The 23,897-nt window shown below is 37.5% G+C and overlaps 1 long non-coding RNA gene and 2 other non-coding genes across 3 annotated transcripts in view; all 3 read right to left on the bottom strand.

Annotated features, from left to right (window-relative positions):
• Positions 1–5,043: 5,043 nt before the first annotated feature.
• The window catches only part of LOC144380464 (uncharacterized), a 45,200-nt gene continuing 26,346 nt past the window's right edge, over positions 5,044–23,897 (bottom strand). The window contains exons 2-3 of the long non-coding RNA XR_013444621.1: positions 13,909–14,020; positions 5,044–5,098 (exon numbers count right to left, since the gene is read on the bottom strand). This is a non-coding gene — a long non-coding RNA (uncharacterized LOC144380464). The remainder of the gene's footprint in view (positions 5,099–13,908; positions 14,021–23,897) is intronic.
• LOC118532099 (small nucleolar RNA SNORA62/SNORA6 family) lies at positions 10,077–10,227 on the bottom strand. The gene has a single exon (XR_004915563.1). It is a non-coding gene; the product is annotated as a small nucleolar RNA SNORA62/SNORA6 family (small nucleolar RNA).
• On the bottom strand, positions 10,482–10,588 carry LOC118532098 (U6 spliceosomal RNA). Its single transcript, XR_004915562.1, has one exon. It is a non-coding gene; the product is annotated as a U6 spliceosomal RNA (small nuclear RNA).

The raw sequence follows: 23,897 nt of genomic DNA, 5'->3' as shown, positions 1-23,897 counted from the left end.
CACCACGACCAAGTGGGATTTATCCCTGGGCTGCAAGGTTGGTTCAACATCCGCAAATCAATCAACGTGATACAATACATTAACAAAAGAAAGAACAAGAATCATATGATCCTCTCAATAGATGCAGAAAAAGCATTTGACAAAGTACAGCATCCTTTCTTGATCAAAACTCTTCAGAGTATAGGCATAGAGGGTACATACCTCAATATCATAAAAGCCATCTATGAAAAACCTACAGCAAATATCATTCTCAATGGGGAAAAACTGAGAGCTTTCCCCCTAAGGTCAGGAACGCGGCAGGGATGTTCACTATCACCACTGCTATTCAACATAGTATTGGAAGTCCTAGCCACAGCAATCAGACAACAAAAAGAAATCAAAGGCATCCAAATCAGCAAAGAAGAAGTCAAACTCTCACTCTTTGCAGATGATATGATACTTTATGTGGAAAATCCCAAAGACTCCACCCCAAAACTGCTAGAACTCATACAGCAATTCAGTAAAGTGGCAGGATAGAAAATCAATGCACAGAAGTCAGTGGCATTCCTATACACCAACAACAAGTCAGAAGAAAGAGAAATTAAGGAGTAGATCCCATTTACAATTGCACCCAAAACCATAAGATACCTAGGAATAAATCTAACCAAAGAGGCAAAGGATCTGTACTCAGAAAACTATAAAATACTCATAAAAGAAATTGAGGAAGACACAAAGAAATGGAAAAACGTTCCATGCTCATGGATTGGAAGAACAAATATTGTGAAGATGTCAATCCTACCTAGAGCAATCTACACATTCAATGCAATCCCCATCAAAATACCATCCACTTTTTTCAAAGAAATGGAACAAATAATCCTAAAATTTGTATGGAACCAGAAAAGACCCTGCATAGCCAGAGGAATGTTGAAAAGAAAAGCAAAGCTGGTGGCATCACAATTCCAGACTTCAAGCTCTACTTCAAAGCTGTCATCATCAAGACAGTATGGTACTGGCACAAAAACAGGCACATAGATCAATGGAACAGAATAGAGAGCCCAGAAATGGACCCTCAACTCTATGGTCAACTAATCTTTGACAAAGCAGGAAAGAATGTCCAATGGAAAAAATACAGTCTCTTCAACAAATGGTGTTGGAAAAATTGGACAGCCACATGCAGAAGAATGAAACTGGACCATTTCCTTACACCACACACAAAAATAGACTCCAAATGGTTGAAAGACCTCAATGTGAGACAGGAGTCCATCAAAATCCTAAAGGAGAACACAGGCAGCAACCTCTTCGACCTCAGCCGCAGCAACTTCTTCCTAGAAACATCGCCAAAGGCAAGGGAAGCAAGGGCAAAAATGAACTATTGGGACTTCATCAAGATAAAAAGCTTTTGCAAAGCAAAGGAAACAGTCAACAAAACCAAAAGACAACTGACAGAATGGGAGAAGATATTTGCAAATGGCATATCAGATAAAGGGCTAGTATCCAAAATCTATAAAGAACTCATCAAACTCAACACCAAAAGAACAAAGAATCCAATCAAGAAATGGGCAGAAGACATGAACAGACATTTTTCCAAAGAAGACATCCAAATGGCCAACAGACACATGAAAAAGTGTTCAATATCGCTTGGCATCAGGGAAATCCAAATCAAAACCTCAATGAGATATCACCTCACACCAGTCAGAATGGCTAAAATTAACAAGTCAGGAAATGACAGATGTTGGCGGGGATGCGGAGAAAGGGGAACCCTCCTACACTGTTGGTGGGAATGCAAGCTGGTGCAGCCACTCTGGAAAACAGTATGGAGGTTCCTCAAAAAGTTGAAAATAGAGCTACCATATGATCCAGCAATTGCACTACTGGGTATTTACCCCAAAGATACAAAAGTAGCGACCCAAAAGGGTACGTGCACCCCGATGTTTATAGCAGCAATGTCCACAATAGCCAAACTGTGGAAAGAGCCAAGATGTCCATCAACAGATGAATGGATAAAGAAGTGGTATATATATACAATGGAATATTATGCAGCCATCAAAAGGAATGAGATCTTGCCATTTGCAACGACGTGGATGGAACTGGAGGGTATTATGCTGAGCGAAATAAGTCAAACAGAGAAAGACATGTATCATATGACCTCACTGATATGAGGTATTCTTAATCTCAGGAAACAAACTGAGGGTTGCTGGAGTGGGGGCTGGGGTGGGAGGGATGGGGTGACTGGGTGATGGACACTGGGGAGGGTATGTGCTCTGGTAAGCACTGTGAATTGTGCAAGACTGTTGAATCTCAGATCTGTACCTCTGAAACAAATAATGCAATATATGTTAAGAAAGAAAAAAAGAAGAAGAAGAATGTAGCAGGAGGGGAAGAATGAAGGGGGGGAATCAGAGGGGGAGAAGAACCATGAGAGACGATGGACTCTGAAAAACAAACTGAGGGTTCTAGAGGGGAGGGGGGTGGGAGGATGGGTTAGCCTGGTTATAGGTATTGAGGAGGGCACATCCTGCATGGAGCACTGGGTGTTATGCACAAACAATGAATCATGGAACACTATATCTAAAACTAATGATGTAATGTATGGGGATTAACATAACAATAAAAAATTAAAAAAAATAAAACAGAGATACAGAAAACACACACACACACAAAGGTGTGTTTGTATGTATTATTCAGTCATAAAGAAGAATGAAATCTTGCCTTTTACAAAGACAGGGACAGAGTTAGAGTATAATGCTAAGTGAAATACATCAGTCAGAGAAAGGCAAATACTATATGAGCTCACTCTTATGTGGAATTTAAGTAAGAAGTCAGATGAACACATGGGTAAGGGGAAAAGAAAAAAATGGGAGGGAAACAAGTCATAAGTGACTCTTAACGATAGAGAGAAAACAGCGTTGATGGAGGGAAGTGGGTGGGGAATGGGATAGATGGGTGATGGGTATTTAAGAAAGCACTTTTTGTAATGAGCATTGGGCATTGTATGTAAGTGATGAATCACTCAATTCTACTCCAGAAACCAATGTTGCACTGGATGTTAACTAATTAAAATTTAAATTAAAAAATTAAAAAAGCAAATAGTATAAGAAAGAAAGAAAGAAAGAAGAAAGAAAGAAAGAAAGAAAGAAAGAAAGAAAGAAAAAGAAAGAAAGAAAGAAAAGAAAGAAAGAAAGAAAGAAAGAAAGAAAGAAAGAAAGAAAAAGAGAAAGAAAGAAAGAAAGAAAGAAAGAAAGAAAGAAAGAAAGAAAGAAAGAAAGAAAGAAAGAAAGAAAGATAGGATCCAGAAATTATGGTCTTTCAAGTTCCTCAGATCCTTACAAAATTCAGTAAAGGTTGAAAAGGACTGATTTAGGAGCAGAGGGCAAGTATTAGAATAGTAAAACTGGAAGTAGGGAGTTAAGATATTACTGCAATAGTACAGGCAAGAGTGATGAGGCCATGAACAAAGGTAAATAGCTGGAGAGCTAGAGAATTTGGGGTAACTGGGATATTAAGACTAGCTCATGTAGGGTTTGGTGATTGATTGCATATGAGAGTGAGGGAGTGGGTGATATTATGGATGAATCCCAGCTTTCTGACTTGGGGTTTGAGTGGATGCAGGTGCAATGCAACAAGATAGAAATCACAGGTAGAGAAATTTGGAAGAAGACTACCATTTTATATCAAAGGTGGGGGTAAAGAGACGAGTGACCTGAAGTTGTTATTCTTTAATATCATTTCCCAGACTTTTGTGTACAAAAAAAAAAAAAAAAAAAATTACCTGAGAAATCTGTTAAAATACAAATTCTTATTCTCTCCCCAATTTCCATTTAGGAAGACTTGGAATGGGACCCAGTGATCTGCTTTTTTCTTTTCTTTTTTAAAATAGCTCCCGTACAGGCACCTGGGTGGCTCACTCAGTTAAGCTTCCACCTGATTTCAGCTCAGGTCATGATCTCAGGGTTGTGAGATTGAGCCCGTGTGAGGCTCCACACTTAGCATGGAGTCCACTTGAGATTCTCTCTCCCTCTGCCTCTGCCCATTGATGCTCCCTCTTTCTCTCTCTAAAAATAAATAAATAAAATCTTTAAATGGCCCCGATACCGTATATAAACTCTTTAAAATTGTACTGAGAAACATTTAAAAATAAAGCTGAAAGTTAATTGAAAATTGCACTAAAAGTCTATTTCATGCCTATAAATTGACAGCTACTAGTGACTTAAAAGAAAATTTTGATCTTGATAGAAATTTAATAATTTTTTACACAGCTTTATAAAATGTTCACTCTGTAAAAGAGAAATGATTTTAATGCAAAATTGAAATTGTAAAAGCCCCCATGTTAGTGATTGCAAATTAATCTAGATATCAATTAACTTTAATGAAATACTTCTATTGTTATAATTAAAAGTAACCAATGTTTATGGAAGTATTTGCCAATCCATCTCAGTAAACATTTTTTGTATCATCACTGCACATTCATTCCATCTTCAGGAATTTCAGAATCTCTTTGTCCTCCTTTGCCTTGTAAAACATTTCAAAATCCTAAAAGGAATTAAAATTAACTTGTAATAACAATGCTGATTATTTCCACTTATAAAATCATTAAATTCAAGTGTCTAGTAAGTTTGCTAATCATCTTGTCTGGGCCTTTGCAAACATCTGCCAGCTATGTTAGATAAAAAAAAAAAAATTCCCACTGGTATCAGTCATTTCACACTATAATGTATGATGAAAAATACTGTGTATCTCAAAACAAGCAGCATGATATATTTTGCTTTTATGATATTTTTTTCATAATGAAGTACACATTGCCTTATCTTCAGGACCATAATTAAGTTATTGTATAAATGAAGAACCTTGGGCCTCACAGCCCATAAATGTATTGTTTCCCCATGCATATGACCTTAAGACATGAAAATAAATAAAATAAATAAAATAAAAAAAAATGGACTTTTACTCTTACTCCACAATATTCTTGGCCGTTGAATATCTGAGGTGGTAGAGCCTTAGGGGTGGAAACTTTCATCCTCATTTCTTGAAGTACTTTCAAACTGACAGAAATATCTATTAATTCATACTTTACTTTGTAAATATCTAAAATTCTGGTAACTTCTTCCTGTCTCTGCTTCACCTAGATAAACAAAAATATAGAGAGATAGAATGATGTTAATCAACTGACCCTAATGGTTTATGTTTTGTTTTGCCCCTCCATTATGCTATGGAAGAGGAATAGCTTTTAATGGTGTGATGTTTCTTTGAGGAGCAAAAATTAGGTAATTTTCTTATGATAAACACATACACACATATATAGTATATATGTAATATGTAAATATGTTTAATATGTATATGAAGAAATACAGTACAGTGTCAGTAGGAATTAAAATCTCTAATGGGCTATAAATATTTGCCATATTGATTTCATACTGCACATGAAGTGGTATGAACATTCTGCTAACAGTTGAAGCACACTTTTCAACTCATCATTACATTAGTTTATGCTAATATCTATGGTAGCTCTGTGTAGGAAATGGACATGAAAGCAGGTTTTTACATTTGAAGGAACATACTACATGTTCTAAACCATAATCAGAGACAATGCCTAAGTACAGAGATAAAATCCACAGAATGAGAAAATAAAGTACATCAGACAATTAAGATTTATAAATAATGTGAGTGAATAAAAGTCACCAGTTCTTCCTATATCCTCTTACATGAACTGTAAGATTTGTATTAGTTGCTAAAATACTGTATATCCCCACATTGTCTTTTCCTCTGAAACACTACTGCTAAAGTAAAATTGTAATAATTGGTTATCTTTTAAACATATTTTATAACTACGATTTTTTTGTTCATAACTAACATAAATCTTAAAATTTGAGTTTTCTACATTTTTCACATGACAATCTTAGGCAATTTTGCCACATAAAATCTCTGATACTAGAATGAGAAAACATATGTGAAAGCAATTTGACAAGTACAAACCCCAGCTTATTCAAGTATGATTTCTACAAAAGTGCATGGCAGAAAGCCTTTTGTTTGATGACTTAAAAATGTAATCCAGTCATGGTTAGAAAACCCTGTCTATTTGCAACTGATAGCTGAGAAGTTTCTGAAATTCCATTATGCAACATTTCTACTTTCTGAGGCTCATTAGTTTTTAAAATTGCAATGGTGCATGTGATTTGTCACATTTTTACAGTGTTTTTTCAAAACTTTCTCAGAGGAACCTCATTAAGAGAACAGTTACTTAGACCAGTGCTAGACTGAATGTGGTTCATAAGACCAGCAGCATCAGCCTTATCCCACCCCAAAACTACAGAATCTGAGAGTGGCTCCCAGGAATGTTTTAACAAGCCCTCCAGATGAATTTCATGTTACAGTTTGAGAAAAACAGACCAAGAGTTGGGTGAGTCTTCTGCTGCATCCATTGTGGTCCTTATTGATTCTAAATCATTCCCTCTTACAGACTCTTAGTACCATATCTGATAAAATAAATCACAATGTTAAAAAAAATAGTCAAAAGGCCCATAATTTTATTTTTAAAACTGCTTCTTGTTATTGTTGTTTCTTAGTATCTGGGTGAAATCCCAAATCTAGTTGATAAAGCTTTCTGCAAAAGCAATGTACTCTTTCTAGGCTGAGAACAAATCTCATTGCTCCCTGCATCTATCATGGTGTCTTGACACACAGAAGGAGTGTGATGAATGTTAACCATTTATAATCAATTCCAAATTCTTCAGTTTTCATGCTTCTCCAAAACTTTTGCAGAATGAGGATCTTAGCCATATGATGGTCCTTCTATAGCTAAGCTGTCTAATGTGATAACCATTAGCCAGCCACATGAGACTATTGAGTACCTGAAGTGTGGCTAGTCCAAAATAAGATTCTCTGTAAGTACAATATACATACTGGACTTTGAGGACTTAATAAGAAAATAATATATATAACATCTCTTTTTAGATATTGATTATATGTTGCAATGATAAAATTTTGTATATTTTGTGTTAAATAAAGTATATTAAAATTAATCTCGTCTTTTTTTTTAAGTCACTACTAGAAAACTTAAGATTACATATATGGCTCACAATATATTGCTGTTGGAAACCACTGTTGTACAATATTTCCTACAACGTGGTCAAAATAATTTATCTAAACTGTAATCTGAGACATGTCTGATCTATGCAAATACATGTTCTTCTTAGAAATTACCAGTTTGTTTTTTGGGGGCTACCAGTCTTCTCTGAGGATTTGGGCCATTTACTCACTGACATTTTCCCTCTCCTATCCTAAACAGTGTTCTTTATCTCTTCCATCTCCCATCCTAAACATCCTAAAGAACAGGGTTTTTTATCTCTTCCATTTGAAACATCTGCAAATGTATTAGAAATACTTAAGTTGGCTGAGCTCAGGACTCAGAAACCTCCCAGACCAACAGAACCGGTTAGTTCTTAGAGCACCTCCCAGACCAACAAAACCGGTTAGTTCTTCTAGCACAACCTGGGTGAGGACAATAACCACATTTTCTGTTCTCCCCTGTACCTCCCATCCCTGAAAACCTAGAGAGGAGGGTGCTGAAGAATGAAAAGGCAAAATGGGGATGGTAACGTCTTAGCACAATCCTGAAGTCCCCAACTAGAGTGTCTTCACTCTAGTCTTTTTTGCCCTCTAAGGCCCTTTTCTTTCCACTCACCTCCCTGGACCCTGACACGCTGGTATAATAGACTTTAATGGAGCTCATTATTTCCACTACAAGGTTACTTTGGAGAAGTAACCCAGAATCAGTCACTTCGCTACTGCTTCAGGCTGAGCTATGCAAAGTCCCAAAGCCTGGCCCTGCCCCTTTCCAAGACTGTTGCTAAGGGCCATCGGCCTGAGCACTCTGGATTGGCTGGGAAACTCGTGCCCTTGTGGCGCAGGAAGCCGCTGCCTGGTGACTGCCGGCCTGGGGGGAGGGGAAGAACTCTGGGGTGTTAAACTGTTAAGGCCTTTTCTCTCCTCATCTGCAAGGTGCAGGGGAGGACTGGATGGAAGAACCAATGGACTCCACATTCCTACTGCTTCTCCCATCTCCCTGCTTGGGAATGGTGGTAAGCATGAGCTTTTGTGTCTGGCAACAGCAGCTGCGAATGAGGCTGAGACGCTGGGGAACAAAATGACCAAAATACAACGTGATGAGTAAAGAAACAGATAAAATAAAACTTGTATTGCCTAAGTTTGTAAGGACAGAGTGAATGGTGCCAGTGCTTACTGGGAGGGGAGGGGACCACCAAAGCAACTTTGATGCGTTTTTTCTTAGCCCGGGGAAGTGCCTCCTTTCTCTCTCTGGTGCCCCTCCGTTTTTGAGGACAACATGCTTTCTGTCTGGGAGCTGACATTTTGATTTATGTGATAGTGGGTGCAATAGAGGCTAACTCTCCTAGCACTTCTTCCCTCCACCCCATGTAAAAAGATGACCTCATGCTTTAATGTCCATTTCCTCTTCAATACATTCGTAGCTCATTATTCTAGCCTTTATTTTCAAGTAGTTGAAGATAGCAATAATATTTACAGGATTTTTTGGATTTGTCAAAAATGAGCAGTGTAAATTGACAGTGAAGGACTAAAGAACCTCAGCACCAGCTTTTGTGCTAGGCAAATTTGGATCCCATGGCTCCACAACTTAATAATTGTGGATCTTTAGCAAGTTACTTCCTTCTGAATGCCATTTTCTCAATCATTAGAATGTGAATGGTGATGCCTTTCTGACAACATCATGGTGAGGATTAAATGAATTGAGTATGTAACAGTATTTGGCACATGATCTGATATGTCAGTAGTTCAGAAAATGATAATTATTATTGATGATAAGTGTCAGAGAGCTTGCATGATGTTTAGGAACAAGCACATCAATATGAATAAGATAAAGCATTTACCTTCAAGTTACTCACAGAGTGATATCTGATAAAGTGAGGTAAATGCAATGTAGAGAAATCCAAACCAGGCTAGATGGGTCAAGGCAGGTATCCCTGAAGAAGTGAGAGCTAATCAGAAATCTGAAAGATGTGTAGTATGCCAGGAAATTATAAGAATGGAGAAGTTTTAGGTAGAAGGAACAGTCATGAAGCAATGTAGTAATTGGAGCTTTGGGAGCAAGTTGGAGGAATAGAAACTGAGGAAATAAACAGTAAAAAAACACATAAACCTTCAGGTTTCATGTCAGATTTTGACTTTTAGTCTTTTCAAGGCTGTTTCTTGTTTTAGAAAAAAGAAATCATAACTTGGAGATTTACTGTGAAGATTAAATGAGTGCAGATGTTGCCTAAGAGCATCTTTCACTTCTGAGATACTCAATAAATTATATCTTTTATTATTAACCCATGGATGATTAGATACCACTGAAGGATTTAGCTATTGGTATGAAAGGTGGATCAATCTAACATGTCAAGTGGATTTGAAAGGGGCAAGATTGGGAGCAGCTGCAGCAATACAAAAATGAAAATGACAGTAGTGAAAGGCAAAGATATTTAGGACAGGAGACTGCTAGAGTTTGGATATAGGAGTGAGAGAGGCAAAGGAGATGGGACATAACCAATGAAGGAGTCTAGGTTAGGAACAATTTGCAATCTCCATTTTCTTTTAATATTCGTTTGTTGTAGCAGTGGTAGAAAACCTACTTTTTACAGTTATTTTCATTATCTTTCTGGTGTGAGATTGTGACTTATTTTCTCGATTTGCTGTGAGCTGTTACTTTGGGTGCCAAGCTAAATTAATGCACTATTTGTTACAAGAGGATGTCTTTGGCAACCTAAAAGAAATTGGTTAGTATGGCACACAAAATTTGAATTAACCTATTATATGGGATATTTGTGATAATTATTTTGAAGTAATTATTTGTAAAACAAGAATTCTATTGATAATCATAGCTGAAAGTATCAACTATGTAGATTTTTGTTTATGCTTCCAAGTCTACTTTGGCAGTTTGTATCTGAGTTCAAAATTATTCTAAAGAATGGACCAGACACTTAAAAGTTTGGAAAAAAATATATTCTAAAGAAGGTAGTAAATTTTTTCTTGTCCTTTTATGTGTGTGACTTATTTTTTTATTTATTTAATTTTATTTTTATCTTTTTACTTGCAGCAAGAATTACTATCAAACTCCATTCATTGGGCCAGAGACCCTTGTGTTAGTGAAAGACTTGCCCCTCATGTAGCATACTATGTACACTTTTGAGTTCATCAGCCAGCTAGTGGCCTCAACTCCAAGCTCTAACAATATGCATGACTTATTTATTTTTTGATCATGCAAATAATACATGAATTCATGAACATTGTAGAAGTCAGACCATATACAATTATAGAGAGTAAAAAGTAAAATTACATCTTCACCTTCTCTCTGCAAGCTTCCTCCCAGAGGAAACTGCTATTAACATTTTGATCTGTATCATTTTTTCACAAACATGATGACATTTATTAAGTCAGTTATAAGAGAAGAAGTCACTTATAATAGGAAGTTAAGTACAAAGGCTGCTTTTAAAAAAAATATGGAATGCTTCATGAATTTGCATGTCATCCTTGCACAGGGGCCATGGTAATCTTCTCTGTATTGTTCCAATTTTAGTGTATGTGTTGTTGAAGTGAGCACAAGTAAACATGCTTTGAAGCAAGACTGCCTGGGTTCAAACTCAGACTATACTACTTACAACTGTGTAATATAGAACATCATACCTAACTTCTCTGTGCCTCTGTTTTATCATAGGTGAAATAGAAATTACAATATCTGTTTTATAGAGATGCTATGTTGGTTAAATTAGTGTATGTGAAGTATTAGAAAATTGTCTGACACATAGTACACACTCAATACATGATGGAATCATATTGTATATATTGTTCTGCAAATTGCATCCCGTTAGTACAGATAAAGGAAATACAGCGTACTGATTAAGAGCATGGGTTCTAAATCCAATTGCCTGGTTCAAATCCTAGTTTAACCATTTACTAGAATTATGAACTTCAACAATTATATAACATTTTTCTGTCTTTGTTTCCTTTGTAAAGTGAAAATAATAGCTTATGTTTTTTACGTCTTTATTTCAATTCCAGTTAGTTAATATACAGTGTAATATTAGTTTCAGGTGTACTATATACTGATTAAAACATTCATATAACATCTAGTACTCATGACAACAAGTGTATTCCTTAATCCCCATCACCTATTTAACACATCCCCCCCACACCCACCTCTATTCTAGTAACCATCAGTTTGTTCTCTATAGTTAAGAGTCAGTTTCTTGGTTTGCCTCTCTTTTTTTGTCCCTTTGCTTTTTTTTTTTTTCTTAAATTCCACATATGTGTGAAATAATGTGGTATTTGTCTTTCTCTGACTTATTTCACTTAGCACAATACTCTCTAGCTTCATCCATGTTCTTCCAAAAGGCAATATTTAATTCTTTCTTATGGCTCAGTAACATTCCATTATGTCTGCATATACACATACATATATATATACATATACATATAAATAACACATCTTCCTCTTTAAAAAAAAAGATTTTATTTATTCATTTATCAGAGAGAAAGGGCACAAGCAGAGGGAGCAGCAGGCAGAGGGAGAAGCAGGCTACCTGTTGAGCAACGAGCCCAATATGGGACTCAATCCCAGGACACTGGGGATCATGACCTAACCTGAAGGCAGACACTTAACTGCCTGAGCCACCCAGGTGTCCCTAGATATCACATCTTCTTTATACATTCATCAGTACATGGACACAGGGCTTTTTCCATGATTTGGCTGTTGTAGATAATGCTACTATAAACATCGGGGTGTACATATCCCATTGAAATAGTATTTTTGTATTCTTTGGGTAAATATCTAGCAGTGCAAATCTGGATAGTAGGGTAGTTAAGAAGAATTAATACCTATTTTTCTCAAACTAGTCCAAGAAATAGAAAAGGAAGGAAAACTTCCAAAATCATTCTATGAAGCCAGCATTATCCTGATCCCAAAACCAAATAAAGACACCACTAAAAAAAGACAACTAAAGACCAATACCCCTGAGAAAAACAGATGCAAAAATTCTCAATAAAATACTATTAAAATGAATCCAACAATAAATTTAAAAAAAATTGTTCACCATGACCAAGTGGGATTTTTTCCTGGGTTGCAAGCGTGGTTCAATATTCACAAACCAATCAACATGATACATCACATTAATAAAAGAAAGGATAAGAACCATATGATCATTTCAATAGATGCAGAAAAAGCACTTGGCAAAGTACAACATCCATTCATGATAAAAACCCTCAACAAAGTAGGTTTTGAACAAATATACCTCAACATCATAAAGGCCATATATGAAAAACCCACAACTAACATCATCCTCAATGTGAAAAACTGAGAGCTTTTTCTCCATGGTCAAGAACAAGACAGGGATGTCCACTCTCACCACTGTTATTTAACATAGTACTGGAAGTCCTAGCCTCAGCAATCAGACAACAAAAAGAAATAAAATACATCCCAATCAGCAAGGAAGAAGTCAAACTTTCACTATTTGCAGATGACATGATACTATATATAGAAAACCTGAAAGATTCCACCAAAAAACTGCTACAACTAATACATGAATTCAGTAAAGTTGCAGTATACTAAATCAACATACAGAAATCTGTTGCATTTATATACACCAATAATGAAGCAGCAGAAAGAGAAATTAAGGAATCAATACCATTTATAATTGCACCAAAACCCATAAGTTACCTAAAAATAAACCTAATCAAAGAGGTGAAAGGCCTCTACTCTAAAAACTATAAAACATTTGTGAAAGAAATTGAAGATGACACAAAGAAATGGAAAGACATTCCAAGTCAAGAACAAATATTGTTAGAATGTCTATACTGCCCAAAGCAATCTACACATTTGGATTCCCTATCAGAATACACCAGCATTTTTCACAGATCTAGAACAAACAATCCTAAAGTTTGTATGGAACCACAAAAGACTCCAAATAGCCAAAGCAATCTTGAAAAAGAAAAGCAAAGCTGTAAGCATCACAATTCTGGACATCAAGTTATATTACAAAGTGATCAAAACAGTATAGTACTGGCACAAAAATAGAAACATAGATCAAGGAACACAATAGAAAACCCAGAAACAAACCTACATCTATATGGTCAATTAATCTTCAAAAAAGCAGGAAAGAATATGCAATGGGCTAAGGACAGTCTCTTCTACAAATGGTGTTGGGAAAACTAGACAGCTACATGCAAAAGAATGGAGCTGGACCACTTTCTTACACCATACACAAAATGAAATTCAAAATGGATGAAAGACCTAATATGAAACCTAAAACATAAAAATCCTAGAAGAGAACACAGGCAGTAACCTCTTTGACGTTGGCTGTAGAAACTTCTTTCTAGATATGTATCCCGAGACAAGGAAAACAAAATAAAAAATAAACTATTGGGACTGCATCAAAAGAAAAAGCTTTGGGATGACTGTGTGGCTCTGTGGATTAAGTGTCCAACTCTTGATTTTAGCTCAGGTCATGATCTCAGGGTTGTGAGATTGAGCCCTCCTTAAGATTCTCTCTCTCCCTCTCCCTCTACCCTTCCCCCATCTCTCTACCCTCTCTAAAAAATGATATAAATAAATAAACAAACTAACAAATAAATAAAAAGCTTCTGCACAGAGAAGGAAATAATCACCAAAACTAAAAAGCAACCTACTGAATGGGAGAAGATATTTGCAAATGGCATCTCCAATAAAGGGTTAGTATCCAAAATATATAAAGAACTTATAAAACTCAACACCCAAAAAATGAATGATCCAATTATAATATGGGCAGAAGACACGAATAGACATTTTTCCAAAGAAGACATACAGACAGCTGGCACAGGAAAAGATGCTCAACATCACTGATCATCAGGGAAATGCAAATCAAAACTACTATATCTACCACCTCTTACCTGTCAGAATGGTTAAAATCAACAACACAAGAAACAGCAGATGTTTTCAAAGATGTGGAGAAAGGGGAACCCTCTTGCACTGTTGGGGGAAGTGCAAACTGGTGCAGCCACTCTGGAAAAGAGAATAGAGTTTCCTCAAAAAGTTAATGAAACTACCTTATGATCCAACAATTGTACTACTGGTATTTACCCCCAAAATACAAACATACTAGTTCAAAGGGGGACATGCACCCAGCTGTTTATAACACCATTATCTACAAAATCCAAATCATAGAAATAGCCCAGGTGTCCACTGATAGATGAATGGATAAAGAATATGTAAAGAAGATGTGGCATGTACATATACTCAGTCATAAAAAAGAATTAAATCTTGCCGTTTGTAATGACATGGATGGAGCTAAGAGAGTATTATGCTAAGTGAAATAAGTCAGTCAGAGAAAGACAAATAGCATATATTTCACTCATCTGTGGAATGTAAGAAACAAAATAAATGAGCAAAGGGACAAAAAAAGAGAGAGGCAAACCAAGAAACAGAGTCTTGACTATAGAGAACAAACTGATAGTTACCAGAATGGAATTGGGTGGGGAGTTGGGTTAAGTAAGTGATGGGAATTAAGGAGTGTACTTGTGATGAGCACCAGGTGATGTGTGGAAGTGTTGGATCACTACATTATACACCTGAAACTAATATAACACTGTATGTTAACTGTAATTAAAATAAAAACATTTTAAAAACTGTGCCTTTTGAATCTCTTTATAAATGGGTAAAGACAGTATTTCAAAGTGTTATATATAATATGGCCTCCAATATTCAAAAAGACCACCAGTTCCTGTATTGCATTTTTATTGAAATGGGATACAATATAAGGTCTCTGTCAGATGTTGAGTATTCCAACCTAGTTTTTACCCAGGGACTGGGTAAATGTGGTCACGTGGTAGCTCCATGGAACATTTGGACCCATTTTCAGATGGACTTGGCCAGAATTTCATGTATTCTGGCTTCCTTTAAGCCCCCATCCTATCCAGAGAATAATGAGAGCATTTCAGGTCCCCTAGTATCAGTGTCAGCTCCTACCCTATATCTGATAATTTCTCCTTAAGATCTTTTTTGTCTGATATTGATATTGCTGTATTTATTTTCATTTTCAAATAAACTTTCCTTGTTTATTTTTTTCTATATTTTGCAACTTATATTTGGAGTTTATCTCTTGTTAATAAACATATAGCTGGATTTAACAATTCCACTTTGAGGGGTGCCTGGGTGGCTCAGTTGATTGGGCATCTGCCTTCACCTCAGGTCATGATCCCAGTGTCCTGGGATTGAGCCCTGCATCAGGATCCCTGCTTCTCCCTCTCCCTCTGCTGCTCTCCCTGCTCATTCTCTCTCTCTCTCTCAAATAAATTTTAAAAAATAAATAAATAAAAATCTTTGTTTGTAAATCACTGCTGTGGTAAGCCACACATTTTGATAGGATATATCATATTCTTGACTGATTGGGTGCAGAAAGAAAGATTTCAGCGTATGTGTGGGTACACTTAGGCCTCTTCTATTCTGAAAAGTGAAGAAATTGAACACTCACTTCTTCCTTATGTGTTTCTTCTTTTGGGGATGTCTTTTCTTTCCTTCTCTCTTTTCCCCTGTACTTCTCTTACATGCAGCTAAGATAGTAATACAGTATTAGGACTGTGTGCCAATCTTGGACCTATTTACTGTTTGATTCATTCCTTCGACATTTGCTTGCTTTGCTGTGTTTGCCAAGGGTTTGACTCCACTGTGCTGTATTTCTCAGGCTCCCGTCAGCTGGCTTCCTGGTGGACTCATCTAATTGTAGGTACTGATAGGAGTTTGGATAGTGAGAAGAACGGAGAAGCCAGAATATTTCTCTGCCTCTTATCTCCTTTGGTGGTATCTCTGGCAGGAGCTCTTCAGGACTCTGGCTCCCACTGAAAGTGCTTGTTAATGTTCCAGTTTCTGTCAGGTGATTCTGACCACTGAAATAAGTCTCCAATTCCTTTTTTTGTCTCCTCAGCCTAAGAGTAGTAGCAGTTTTTATTTCTAATCTTTCTAATTTGTCAACTTTATGTTTTCATTGTAATGTCTCTTTTTCAGGTTACCATCATCTCCCAATGGGTCTCTTTGTTTCTATTCATGTCTCTCACTTACAATGAAGTCACACTTTTTTTTTTAAAAAGTGGGAGATGGGGAAGGGGTAGAGGGAGAGAGAGAATCTTAAGCAGGCTCAACACCCAGTGTGGAGCCTGATGTGGAGCCAGATCTCACAACCCTGAGATCATGACCTGAGCTGAAATCAAGAGTCAGATAATTAACCAACTGAGCCACGCAGACACCCCTCCTTTATTTCACACTTTTCTTTTTAAATTCCTGCAATTTGCTATGATCTTTCTCTAGTTGTTTACATCTCTATTTTGTTTTGCCATTGACACTCATTACTTTTTGTCAAACTATCTTCAAATTTTCTTCCTTTGGGTCTCAGATCAGATTTTTTCCTTCTAGGAAGTTTTCTTTGTCTTCTTTCTTTTCTTAGTCTGGGTTAAGTACCTTGATTCTGTGCTCCTTGGTATCATGTACTTCCTCAATCACTAATCACCCTACATTAGAATTGAGTTTTTAAAATTTGTATGTCCCTTTAGTTTGTACCACAAAGGCCAACCATATATTGGAAGTGCCTAGCAGGAAACACAATAGTTAACTGTCAGTTCTATACCTATTGTTGAGTGAAACTCGCTTATTATATTCTAAAGACTTTACTTGTCTGCATGCCTGTTTCTCCCACTAAAGCACAAGCTCTGTGATAAAAAGGAATCAGTGTTACTCCTCACATCTGCAGCATCTAGTTCTATGCCTGCATAGCATAACAGGTGTACATAAAATGCATAGCAAATGATTTTGAACTAAACACTAAACCTTATTTTGAAGAGAAAGGAATAGAAGTTCACAAAGGTTAAGTAAACTGCCCTAAGTCATACAACTAGCATCTAAGATGGCAGCAGAGTAGGGGACCTTGTTTGAACTGGTACGTTGAATTTAGCTGGATATCTATCAAACCATTCTGAACATAAACAAATTCAATCTGCGATGTAAGAAGATTTATCTGGATCTCTACAAGCAGAAAAATGACTACTTTTTGCAAGGTAAGAGGTGTGGAACCTTGAATCTTCAGAGGAAATATAGGAAGATAAATGGAGGGGGGAGGGAGCCTCCATAAGCTGTCCACCAGAAAGTTATATAGCACCAGAGGAAAAAATCGGGACCCTTGGAAATTTGTTCTAGTGAGAGACACCCCTTTCTGAAAAGGGCAGAGGCAGTAGATAGGGCAGAATTCTAGGTGGATCATTGTGGTCTCAGGATTCCAGGAGACTCAGAAGGAGAGAGCCTGAATCGATAGAGTGTCCAAGCACTGGAGCGGGGAGACTGGTTATGATCAGCTTTGAGCTGAGCCAGTAGGGAGACCACTCTCTGCCTGACCACCCTGAAAAGGACTAGAAGTTGTGGGCTTCTAGTTTAACATCCTAGGGGAGATGTAAAACAACTTGTGCCCAAGACAGGGAAACAACTCTTAGGGCAGTGTGGCCCATGAAAGGACACTGGGGCAGCATCTAGCATGATCTGGGAGCTGAGGAAGAGGGTATACACCCAAGCCCACGGCCCCTAGCAATTGCAAAGGCACAAAGGGCAGAGACGCTTTCAGGTCCCTTTAACTCCCCTGGGAGAGGAGCAGCAAGCAGGAGCTGTAGGATTCGGCTGTTTGGCGTACAAAGAGGACGCACCCATGACTGGGCAACAGCTCTCAGGGTGGTGTGACTACCAAAGGGACACTGGGGCAGAACCCAGCCATGACTTGGGAGCTGCAGAAGAGGGTGCAATGCGTGAGCCCACAACCACTGGAATTTCCAAAGTCAAAAAGCGCAGAGATGCTCCTGAGTCCCCATAACTCCCCCAGGAGAGGTGCAATGGGCATGAATAGTGAGAGTCTGTGGATTTTGGTACACAAAGAAGTGGAGACGGTTTGACCTGGAGGATTTATTGAAGAAAGGGGACCACAACCTTGCAGCTCTGGGCCAGAGATTCCCACATGACCATATTTGCTCTGACCCTCTAAAGAGAAGCAGAAAGCCACCAAGAAAAAAAAAACCCACACAGCCCACCAGCTCACATTAAACCCATCCCCCTGATAAGGGGTGGGGCAATTCCACCCAAGCAAAGACACCTGAGAAGCTGAGCAGCAGGCCCCCTCCCCAAGAAGACAGACTGTAAGAACAGATGAATGACAAGCTTATTTCCCATGGGACTGTAAAACTCCAGCACTGCGGGAAAATAATATAGGGAGCTCCAGGTGTTCCCTCACAATTCATTTATATTTCAGGCTAAAATTTTACATTTCTTTTTTGTTTCTTTTCTTATTCTTTCTTTTTTTTTCCTTTTTTTCCTTATCCTGTTCCTGTTTCAAATAGATTCTTATTTCCCAACCTATGTTTTTAAGTTACTTTTTAACCTTTATTTTTTTGCAACTACGTTTTATAGATTTATGCCCCATATTGACTCATTTTTCACTGTATTTGATTTTATGTTGGTATATATGAATATATATTCTGATTTCTTTGGAATTTTGGGATATAGTGTCTTCAAATAAATACAGCAAAAATCAGTCAGGAGCAGGCAGATCACCCTGCTTTGTCCACACTGAGAGATCATAACCCCCCCGTTTTTTTATTGTTTTGGATCATCTTGGCTTTGGTTGCATATCTGTGGTAGCTTTCAACCACTTCAGATTGTTTTTAGAATGCATTTTGCTTGGGTAGTGGTTGATATTTTGGACTCTGTTTATTCGCTCTCCCGTCCCTTGACAGAATGACTAGGAGGAGGAACTCCCAAAAAATAAAAGAACCTGAGACAATGTCCCCTGCCAAAAAACTAATGGATATGGATATAAGCAAGATGTCAGAGATAAAATTCAGGATGAAGTCAATAGGTAGGCCTGAAAAAAACATTGGTGACAATATAGAATCTCTAAGGGCAGAAATGAGATCAAGTCAGGGCAAACTTAAAAATGCTACAAATGATATGCAGTCCAAACTAGATACTCTCACAGCCAGGATAAATGAAGTAGAAGAACGAATTACTGATCTAGAGGATAACCTGAAAGAAAGGAAGGAAGCTGAGGAAGACAAGAATAGGCAGCTAGTAGACCATGAAAATGGACTTAGAGAAATCACTGATGCCATGAAATGATCCAGTGTCAGAATTATTGGGATTCCTGAGGAGGTGGGGAGACAGAGAGGGCTAGACAGTATATTTGAGCAAATCATACCTGAGAACTTCCATAATCTGGGGAAGGAAACAAGCATTCATGTCCAAGAGTGAGAGGACCCCTCCCCAAATCAATGAAAAGACATCAATGCCCTGCCATATAATAGTGAAGCTTACAAATCTTAGAGCCAAAGAAGCTATATTGAGAGCAGCTAGGGGGAAGAGATTTCTTATCTATAGAGGGAGGAACATCATAATAACATTAGACCTATCCACAGAGACCTGGCAAGCCAGAAGGGGCTGACAAGACATATTCAGGGTACTAAATGAGAAGAATGTGCAACCAAGAATACTTTACCCAGCTAGACTGTCGTTCAGAATGGATGGATAGATAAAGAGCTTCCAGGACATGCAGAAACTAAAGAATATGTGACCACCAAGCCAGCCCTGCAAGAAATATTAAGGGGAATTCTATAAATGAAGAAAGACCCCAAGAATAATATAGACCAGAAATTAACAGAGACAATCTATAGAAACAGGTACTTCACAGGCAATAAATGACACTAAATTCATATCTTTCAATAGTTACTCTCAATGTGAATGGACTGAATGCTCCCATCAAAAGAAACAGGGTTACAGATTTGATTAAAAAAAAAAAAAAAAAAAAAAAAAACAGAAACCATCCCTATGCTGTCTACAAGAGACTCATTTTGAACCTAGAGACACCTCCAGATTGAAAGTGAGGAGATGGAGAACAATTTACCATGCCAACAACCTCAAAAGAAAGCCAGGGTAGCAATCTTCGTATCAGACAAATTAGATTTTAAACCAAACACTGTAGTAAGAGATGTAGAGGGACACTATATCATAATTAAAGGGTCTACCCAACAAGAAAATCTAACAATTGTAAATATCTATGCCTCCAACATGGGAGCAGCCAATTACATAAACCAACTAACAACCAAAAAAAGAAATATATCGATAATACATTAATAGTAGGAGACTTCAACACTCCACTCACAGCAATAGACAGATCATCTAAGCAAAAGATCAACAAAGAAACAAGAGTTTTGAATGACACATTGGACCAGATGGACTTTGTAGATGTATACAGAACATTCCATCCTAAAACAACAGAATACCCCTTCTTCTCGAGTGCACATGGAACTTTCTCCAGAATAGATCACATACTGAGTCACAGATCAGGTCTCAACTGATACCAAAAAATGGAGATTTTTCCCTGCACATTTTCAGACCGCAATGTTTTAAAACTGGAACTCAACCACAAGGAAAACTATGGAAGTAACTCAAACACTTGGAGGTTAAAGAGCATCCCGCTAAAGAATGAGTAGTTCAAACAGGAAATTTAGGAACTTAAACAATTCATGCCAACCAATTAAAATGAAAACACATCAGTTCAAAACCTATGGAATACTGCAAAGGCGGTCCTAAGGGGGAAATACATAGCCATCCAAGCTTCACTCAAAAAAGTAGGAAAATCCAGAATGCACAAGCCAACCTTACACCTAAAGGACCTGGAGAAAAGACAGCAAATAAAGCCTAAACCAAGCATAAGAAGAGAAATAATAAAGATTAGGGCAGAAATCAATGACACTAGAAGCTGGTTCTTTGAAAGAATTAATGATTCCTTAAACCTCTGGCCAGACTTATCCAAAAGAACAGAGAAAGACCCAAATTAATAAAATCATGAATAAAAGGGTAGAGATCACGATTAATACCAAGGAAATAGACACAATTTTTAGAACTTTTTACCAACAGTTATATGCCAACAAATTAGGCAATCTGAAAGAAATGGATGCATTCCTGGAAACTTAGAAACCACTAAGATTGAAACAGGAAGAAATAGACAATCTGAACAGACCAATAACCAGCAAGGAAATGGAAACAATAATCAAAAACCTCCCAAAAAACAAGAGCCAGGGCCAAATAGTTTCCCAGGGGAATTCTACCAAACATTTAAAGAATTTTTGGTAGCGATTCTACTGAAGGTGTTCCAAAAAATAGAAATGGAAAGAAACTTGTAAACTCTTTCTATGAGGTCAGCATTACCCTGATCCCAAAACCAGACAAAGACCCCATCAAAAAGGAGAATTACAGACCAATATCCCTGATGAACATGGATGCCAAAATACTCAACAAGATCCTAGCCAATAGGATCCAACATTACATTAAAATGATTATTCACCACGACCATGTGGGGTTTATTCCTGGGATGCAAGTGTGCTTCAACATTCATAAATCAATCACTGTGATAGATCACATTAACAAAAGAAGAAACAAGAACCATATGATCCTCTCAATTGATGCAGAAAAAGCATTTCACAAAATAGAGCATTCTTTCTTATTAAAACTTCAAAGTATAAGGATAGAGAGAACATACCTCAATATCATAGAAGCCATCTATGAAAAGCCCACAGTGAATATCATTCTGAATGGGGAAAATCTGAGAACTTTTCCCTTAAGGTCAGGAACAGGACAGGGATGCCCACTCTCACCACTTTTGTTCAACATATTATTAGATGTCCTAGCCTCAGCAATCAGACAACAAAAAGAAATAAAAAGCATTCAAATTGGCAAAGAAGAAGTCAAACTCACTCTTCACAGATGACATGATACTTTATGTGGAAAACCCAAAAGACTCCACCCCCAAATTACTAGAACTCATCCAGCAATTCAGTAATGTGGCAGGATACAAAATCAATGCACAGAAATCAGCTGCATTTCTATACACTAACAATGTGACTGAAGAAAGAGAAATTAAGGAATCAATTCCATTTACAATAGCATCAAAACCATAAGATACCTCGGAATAAACCTAACCAAAGAGGTAAAGGATCTATACTCTAGAAACTACAGAATGCTTATGAAAGAAATTGAGGAAGACACAAAGAGATGGAAAAGCATTCCATACTCATGGATTAGAAGATTAAACATTGTTAAAATGTCTATGCTTCCCAGAGCGATTTAGATTTTCAATGCAATCCCTATCAAAATACCCTCAACATTTTTCACAGAGCTGGAACAAACAATCCTAAAATTTGTATGGAAACAGAAAAGACCCTGAATCGCCAGGGGAATGTTGAAAAAGAAAACCAAAGCTGGGGGCATCACAATGCCTGACTTCAAGCTCTATTACAAAGCTGTGATCATCAAGACAACATGGTACTGGCACAAAAACATACACATAGATCAATGGAACAGGATAGAGAGCCCAGAAATGGACCCTCAACTCTATGGCCAACTAATCTTTGACAAATCAGGAAAGAATATCCAAATGAAAAAAGACAGTCTCTTCAGTAAATGTGCTGGGATAATTGGACAGCCACATGCAGAAGAATAAAACTGGACTGTTCTATTACATCATACACAAAGATAAACTCAAAATAGATAAACTCACCTAAATGTGAGACAGGAATTCATCAAAATCCTAGAGAAAAACATAGGCAGTAACCTCTATGACATCGGCCACAGTGACTTTTTCAAGACACATCTCCAACAGCAAGGGAATCAAAAGTAAAAATGAACATTTTTTTAAAAGATTTTATTTATTTATTTGACACAGAGAGATATCGAGAGCAGGAACACAAGCAGGGGGAGTGGCAGAGGGAGAAGCAGGCTTCCCGCTGAGCAGGGAGCCCAAGGCAGGTCTCGAACCCAGGATCCAGGGATCATGACCTGAGCCGACGGCAGACGCCCAATGACTGAACCACCCAGGCGCCCCAAAAATGAGCATTTGAGACTTCATCAAGATAAAAAGCTTTTGCACAGCAAAGGGAACATTCAACACACTCAGAGGCAACCCACGGAATGGGAGAAGATATTTGCGAATAACAGTATAGGTAAAGCACTGGTATCTAAGATCTATAAAGAACTTCTCAAACTCAACACCCAAAAAACACATAATCCAGTCAATAAATGGGCAGAAGAAATGAACAGACACTTCTCCAAAGAAAACATACAAATGACTAACAGACACATGAAAAAAATTCAACATCACTAGCCATCAGGGAAATACAAATCAAATCCACAATCAGATACCACCTTACACCAGTTAGAATGGCTAAAATGAACAAGACAGGAATCAAATGTTGGCGAGGATGTGGAGAAAGGGGAACCCTCTTACACGTATGGTGGGAATGCAAGTTGGTACAGCTACTCTGGAAAACAATATGGAGGTTCCTCAAGATGTTAAAAATAGAGCTACCCCATAAAATCCATCTATGAAAAACCCACAGTGAATATCATCCTCAATGGGGAAAAGCTGAGAGCCTTTCCCTTAAGATCAGGAACACGTCAAGGGTGCCCACTCCCACCACTGTTGTTCAACATAGTACTAGAAGTCCTAGCAACAGCAATCAGACAACAAAAAGAAATAAAAGGTATTCAAATTGGCAAAGAAGAAGTCAAACTCTCTCTTTTCGCAGACAACATGATACTTTATGTGGAAAACCCAAAAGACTCCACCCCCAAATTACTAGAACTCATCCAGCAATTCAGTAATGTGGCAGGATACAAAATCAATGCACAGAAATCAATTGCTTTCTTATACACTAACAACGCAACTGTAGAAAGAGAAATTAAAGAAACGATTCCATTTACAATAGCACCAAAAACCATAAGATACCTCGGAATAAACCTAACCAAAGAGGTAAAGGATCTATACTCTAGGAACTACAGAACACTCATGAAAGAAATTGAA

Source organism: Halichoerus grypus, chromosome X (genome assembly GCF_964656455.1).
Source record: "Halichoerus grypus chromosome X, mHalGry1.hap1.1, whole genome shotgun sequence".
NCBI lineage: Eukaryota > Metazoa > Chordata > Mammalia > Carnivora > Phocidae > Halichoerus > Halichoerus grypus.
The sequence above is the reverse complement of the archived record's forward strand: the minus strand, read 5'-3'. Positions and strand labels throughout refer to the sequence as shown.